The sequence below is a fragment of the Typopeltis vanoorti genome, chromosome 8 (assembly GCF_054136105.1).
Source record: "Typopeltis vanoorti isolate ZY-2024b chromosome 8, IOZ_Tvanoo_1.0, whole genome shotgun sequence".
In the NCBI taxonomy this organism is placed as follows: Eukaryota; Metazoa; Arthropoda; class Arachnida; order Uropygi; family Thelyphonidae; genus Typopeltis; species Typopeltis vanoorti.
In genome coordinates, this window is record NC_143556.1 from 146112351 (window position 1) to 146119834 (window position 7484).

The following is a 7484-nucleotide window of genomic DNA, read 5'->3' on the forward strand; positions in this document are numbered from 1 at the left end:
ATCATTCCATAACACAGCTTTCCAAGCTTTCACGTTCCATTGAACACAAATGAGGATGCAGCATGTTGGTTCAGGTAATGTGTGAGCTTGCATATTGTAGTACCATCATGGAAACCCATGTTGTGAGTGTTCGTGCAGATTTATGTTCAATTGGGTGATGAATGATGGTTTTTACATATTACCTTTCGTAGCAACTTAAGGTCATGTTCAATAAGTGTGGTGGGTCATCCACTGCGGATAGCTTGCAATCGACTCCCAGCGCTTCCATCTCAGTATGACATGACTTGTTAAAGGTTTGCCGAACAGATAGGCCTGCAGCATGGCATCCTGTCACAATGCCTCTTTCAAACTCTGTGAGTTCCCTTGTAGAATCCCTTTCACCAGGACACAGTTGCATTTTGGGAGAATCATATTCCGCCAATCTATTCCGGCTACAAACACATGACTCGTTACATAACACGATGCACTTTCCCATGGAGGGAGTCTGTTAACTTCTTTCCAAGCAGCGTATTTATATTTACATATATTTACATGCAACAAACATTGAATAATTCGAGAATCAGTTGAAGAAAAAAGGTCTACTAGGTCCAGAAATGGCTACCGTGACACTTAATATTTTTAAAACATGTTCAAACGCTGTTTTCAAAAAAAAAAAAAAAAAATCGAATCGCCAAGTAAATGATTCGACCTAATATAATATGTAACGTATGCATACCTGCCACTGAATTAGAAACTTGATGTAGATGTATGTAAGCGTCGCTAACACAGCGTATATGCGAAATACTTGGTCACGTGCGTCGTCACGTGTTCTAGGCAACTATTGTGATGCTGATGGTCAGCAATGGTCAATGGGAAGAACAAAAGTCTTTCGGAGTTCGATAAAGGGCTTACAGTGGGTGCCCTTCCGTCTGGCTGGAGCCACGATTTTGAAATTAGCAGAGCTCATTGGAGTTTCGAAAGGTGAGCTATCTTGAGTGTTTAATCAGTGATAAAATAACCCACGTTGCTTGTCTAAGAGGCGTAAGTGTGGTCCTAATATGGTGTGTCGGGAACGGGATCGCCGTCCTTTGAGAAAGTTTGTACAGACAAATCGAGAACTTCCGTTGTCTTGCTGCAATTGACCGCCGCATGCAGTGAAGGCTGTTCCCAACCGAAATCTCACCGAACTCTGCGCAGGAAGAGGATCGGTATTGGCAATCGCATGCCTAAACGTAAAATAAAACTTTCGAATTCAGTGGCAGTATGTTTAATTTAAGAATAAATCTTAGAAATAAATAATATCTGCACAATTAAAGGTCATTTTTTCATCTCCGTCAGAACTACTACTTCACGATAGTTAAGCGAGGGAACCATTCACCTTGCTCTCCCTTATAGCACCCACAGATTGTATGATACCCACCCAACACCTGCTCCAAGAAACGTTTTTTTTTTATTGTAAAATTATCGTAATAATATCCCATCACTACAATTCTAAATTCTTAGATATATGCAAATTCACTTTCTTCAAATCGTTTTCATTTCAGCGGCTTCTTTAAAGAGGAGTCACCAAGAATCTCTCTCTGTAGAGAGAGAGAGAGAGAGAGAGAGAGAAATGATCCGCGTACGACTTTTAGCAAAGGTGGAAAATTAAACATGAAAATGGGTAATAATTGTTGTAAGGAAAAAGGGAGAAACCAACCGAAATACCAAACTAGCAGAGTAATGAAAAACGGTGTTGAAATAAAACAGGTGAAAATGATTGGAAACCACCTGTACGAGGTGGGGGGGGTGAGAAAACAGGGAAATGAATACACAGAAGAACATTAAAAACGAGCAAGTCAGAAAGGAAATTGGCATTATTAACATCCATGAGAATTAGAAAGTCTAACTGGAGTTAAGCGAAAATGTATTATGGCCAATAAAAAAACAAATACCGGATTGAAAGGGGAAAATAATCGAGATATTCATGGAGGAAATCACAGCACACCTTCGGAAGATGAAAAATAAGGTCAGACCCCGTGGAAATTTAAGAAACAAACTAAAGTAATTAGGAAGAAAAAGAATGTGAAATATTAAAATACAAACTTGTGTTGAACTATCGTAGCAAAAAAATATATATAAAACATATGAAATTAATACAAATAGAAAAATTCATTAGCCCACCCACCCACCCACCGTACTAACGTAATGCATGTTTACAAACTTTCGTGGTGGAAGCAAAAAAAAAAAAAAAGATTCGCCGAGGACAGAATCCAGCATATGACGATGACACATCTCACTCACCTTATAGGTCGTTGTAGGTGTGGAATCATACGCAGCAGGTCCTGGTGTTTTGGCAAAATCTGCATCAAACCTTCCGTGTTTCTTCCTCCCTGGCATGGTATAGCCCATAATATTGATCATTCCTGCATTACGCACAGGCATTCCATCTGCGATCACATAGGCATTCGGAGCGGGTCGAGAATCTCGCCTACGTAACCGTGTCCTCTGACGCACAGTATAAGAAGGCGCTTTTGTTTTAACTTTCTCTGTGCAGTTTTCGTAAGGATACGCTGATGGTGAAGGAGTTATGAAGCCCTCTGAAATAATAATCACAAGGAACATTAAACAGAATTAGTACGTGAATGAAACATCAATTTTACTATTCATTTGCTAGAGGAAAATATTAGAGGGTTTTTAATTTAATTTTTTTTTTTTTGTATTCCGAATTTGAAAGCTTGTGAAATTCTAAATCTGAATTAATGGCATCACTGCACAGTAGATCAATATACTTCTTTCCTGCTTAGCATTCCGTACAGAATAATTGTGCGTTTGCAGTGAATACAAAACTCTCCGGATATGTCGCTAAGATTCCTAGTTATTCGCAATTTGATGACAGCGCACGCACGCACGCACGCAAGCAAACACACACACACACACACACAGGGCCGCATTTATACTTTTTGAGGCTCTAGGCGCAAGATCATAATGAGGCCCCAAAAGAACAAGTCTATTTCAGTTAATCAAATTCCTTATTTTTTTTTTTTTTTTTTTTTTTTGTTTATTGAAAATAAAAGTCGACATTTCCATAATAACTCATTTTAATAAACTAAAAATAACACAACATTGGTATACATATATATATATATATATATATATATATATAAATCAGTTCAAAATTAAATTTAAAAAAAAAGAATAACTAAAAGTTCAGACTTATTCCTTTCTGTTCTAGTAACAGTCTAAGATAACGAAAATTATTGAGAAAGTGAGAAACGAACACGTCCAGTAGACGCACTAAAAAGTCCCTAACAATAGCCAAATACACACAGAAATTAATTTTATTTTATTATTATATTTTCACCTTTCTGATTGCTTTACAGATGTTCAAAACATTTTATTCTGATATTGCTTGTAGGATGAAACTGTTTTTTAAACAGTTTCATCCTAATATTTATAAAACATTAATTTCCCCAATATTACATAATTTAATTATTTATACTTATCAGGAAATAATACAAATGAAAAAATATACAAAATTTGCTAATTTATAATAATTACAATTTTATTTCGGTATCGGAATATTAAAAGTTCTCTGGTACAATTACTTTGGAAAAATAACGAATTCAAACAAAAAGAGAGTGCACATGCGTTATCTTGCAGTATTTTTGTGTGTGTGTGTGTGTGTGTGTGTGTGTGGTGATAATTTTGGGAGGGGGGAGGAGTTAGCCATTAAAGGCAAATTAATTCTGTTATGAGAATTTTGGAAATAAAATTTCATTTTGATGCATGCACCTACACATGTTTTCGAATGATAAACTGTAGGGAAAATATCGCTACTTCAAAACTGCCGCATAATATCGAAATTAGCCGAAAATATGTACATAACAGTTGACTTCATAACTGCCGTTTATTTCGATTTGTAGTGAGTGATTAGGGGGAAACCAAGAAAGTTGAAATGCAAAACGTACAGATTAAGTTATATAAAAAGTATGCATTACATGATATGATTCAAGATTTACGTATGATTCTCTATAAAGCAAAATTTAAAAGTGCGAACCTTCGCGCAATCTGTGAACTAACCTTCGAACTAAGATTATGAATAAAAAAGAAAAAACTTAATTTGGAACAGATGGAGGTTGTATTCATTTTTAGATTCGGATTTTCATGAATTTATAAAATAATTGTTAGGGCTTCAAAACGGCCTCACCTACTCCCTATACTGGAACAAAAAGGCGTTAATTGATTTTTTTTTTTTTTTTGACAAAATGAATTATCTTCAGTCAAGTTCTGGGAGCATTTTAAAATGTATTGGCGAATAAAATAATATTAACAAAAAAACTGATAGTGACATTGATCTTCCAAAGTGATACAATATGAAGTGAAGAAAGTATGAAAGGATTTCTTATTTTGCGCTGGCATTAAAAGCTATAATTATACGATAAAAACAAGCAGCATAAAATGAATATAACTCATAGGTATTTAGTCTGATATAACTTAGATTCCGGTTACGGAGCAAACGGCAAGCAACTGCGTTTCTTGCTGTAGGCAACTGAACGTAGCTACTGCATACGCCAGGTAATGTAATTAAGTGTTCTTTTCAGCGTGAAGGATTATTGACCCTTCTAATGGAAATGATTATTGACCCTTCTAATGGAAACTGCACTTCTAATGAAGTTTGACCTTCATTAGAAGTGCAGTTTGACCTTCTAATGAAGGTCAAACTGCACTTCTTATCCATGTTCTTTCAGCAGGTGGACAGAATATTATCCAGGTTTGCTGGACGTGTATATATACGTCCAGTAAAGAAATGGTATGCTTACATACATGAATTTAATGGAATAGAGGAGTTCCTGTTAGTTTTATATTCGAAGGAAAAAACAATGTATTTCAAATGGAAGCGGGAGACCTCACAAATTTTTCAGCGGCCTCTAGTTTTTATATTATGAATTTAATATTGAAAAATAAGTATTTTATTTTGCAACTATAAATACGCTGTTTTTTTATTGTTCTTTGTGAGGAGTAAGGTTTTAAAATGTGGCTCCCATAGAGAGTGAGGCCCCCAGCTTGCGCCTCATGTACCTAATGGTAAATGCGGCCCTGCACACACACACACACACACACACACACACACACACACACACACACACACACACACACACACACACACACACATAAAATACTTCAATTTCATATCACAAATCTTGCAAGGTAGAAATATAAAAACTTTCAAGAATATTCATCTTAAATGACATTTTACACGCTAAGATCGAAGGCGATGTGCTGAAGATCGAGTTCAGATGGAATTCAGGCCGAAACAACTGACGCTAGGAAGCTGAGCTTGTGTACAAACGACCTCTGCACAAACGGTAATTGTAAAGATAGGGGATGTTTTACTCAATATGAAAAAGGAAGAGAAAGATGAAAAAAACAATACTCGAGAGCTGTATCGTATCTACATAATCTGTAATTTATGCTACATAATTTGCCGCTATCTGGTAGGATGAGTCGAAAGAGTGCCTGCTTTCCACCCAACTTCGAATCCCATGCTAGCAAGGATTTCTGAGTCAGTCCTTACGAGGGAGATGAATTCCATCGCCTGGTGTGAGATATGCTTATTAGAGGCCTGAAAAAGTAAGCACGTTTGGTCTCTTCAGCAGGTTTCAGGATGAAGTTATAAAATAAGGAAAAGTCTGAAGAATCTGCTTTAGTGGAGTATTTGAAGCAGGTAAGTACACTGCCTGCAATAAAGAAAACATCGGTAAAACTCTTAAATTAAGAAACTTATGAAAATACACCCTATATAATATTCTTTAAAGACATTCTTGTAAAATAAAAGAATCTTAAGACCAAACGTAGCAGATACGCATCATTGAATTCAATAGATCATCTCGGCAATTATGAAGTGACTTACTTGGTGGTGGATACTTCCATCTATGCGTCCAGGCGGGCGCAAAAACAGGTCCGCTTGGTGTCATATCGCGTGTCCAATAAATTGGACCTGGGCTACGCACGTATAATGCTGTAAGGCAACAAGAAGGAAGGTTGATTATAAACGACATTAAACAGCTATTAAATTATCAGTTCTCTGTTAACTTCATAATCAGAAAATAATCAATATGAAAATGACATAATTAAATAACATGCAAGAAAGCTTCCAACACTTTTCGTAACGTTGCACCAATAAATTTTTCTTGGGGTAGGGTGGGGTGGGTCATCTTTAATGTCTACCTCAACCCATCTGTTGTAGAACAACATCAGGTTCCGCTTTGGTGAAATATATTAAAATCACGACACCATCACAACAGGATGTCAGAATCGGGGATGGAAGGAACTCAAAGGAACAGAAATCGAACAGCGACCAGAAATATCACAACGAATGTCGCGTTGGATCGCTCCAAACAAAATGACCTGAAAGCATAAAAAAATTCTATCAGAGAAAAATGAAGTTTCCCCTTTCAACATGAACGAGGCGGTTTTCAGAGAAGTACTAAAATGACACTTTGATGATCATCAGTGCAAATTCTTATTTTCTCCTCCATGAGTTTGATAAGCAAAATGAATTCGCTGAAGTAATAAGCTGACGAAATCGTTCATAGCATTGGCCTCGAAATGAAACAAACAAAAAAAAAGAGTAAATTAAATTATTTGTATTCAGTGATAAAAATGTAATCTGGTGATAAAGTTTCCACCACATTCTTTCTCCGTACTTCAATGCTTCCTTATGATTTAAGACTTTCCGGAATGCCTCTAATTCATCTCCAACCCAATGACGCTCTTCTTATGGAAATTCCTTCTGTCCACCTTTATCTACATCTTATACAATTACCTTCTTCGAAATTCCTTTTTTTTTTAAAGAGAAACAGATATCTAATTAGTATATTATAGTGCAGATTTTATTTCGCTGCACACTCTTATTTCTACGATGTGCAATATTCTTAAGTATTGGGAGCATACACAACTGGTACAATGACTCCTGGTGAACAGTACCTGCGTCCGAAGTGTATGTAATGACGGCAAATTCGTCACCGACATCTCCTCTAATTTATTGGTGCCCATAGCATGTCTGTGTGGAATATTTTATTTCAGAGCATCCATCGAGAGAAGGCCCATTACTTTTTTATTTATTAATGCGTTCATTTAAGAATTAAAACATTAAAATACAGACCGAGGAAAGTTGATTATGAATTTTTTTTCCCTTGAAAATCCATGGAAATCCTTTGACCTGCTGTGCTTTCTGGCAAGTTTCGCGTTTATGTGAGATGAAACAATTCAACTTTTCCGGAGGAAGAACCTTCCGCGCTAGTATGAGGCAGGCTAACCTTCATCTAACTCACTCATTACCTTCATTTGAAAAGTCTTTGTAAAGGTTCTTTGAGTCTTGAAGGGATGGATTCGAATCCAGGTCTTTCCGAACGAAGGGAATCGTCAATACCGACTAAGATCGAGTGGAAAGTAAATGAAACAACACAACCACCACACGTACCAAGAGTGATCGAATGACTTCACCAAGTAGGGATTAGGAA

The 7484-nt window shown here is 36.5% G+C and overlaps 1 protein-coding gene across 1 annotated transcript in view; it reads right to left on the reverse strand.

Annotated features, from left to right (window-relative positions):
- The window catches only part of LOC150104407 (protein spaetzle 3-like), a 521297-nt gene extending 518963 nt beyond the window's left edge, over positions 1-2334 (reverse strand). Inside the window, exon 1 of the mRNA XM_090397031.1 lies at positions 2263-2334. The gene's annotated coding sequence lies outside the window, so the exon portion shown is untranslated. The remainder of the gene's footprint in view (positions 1-2262) is intronic.
- Positions 2335-7484: the final 5150 nt, after the last annotated feature.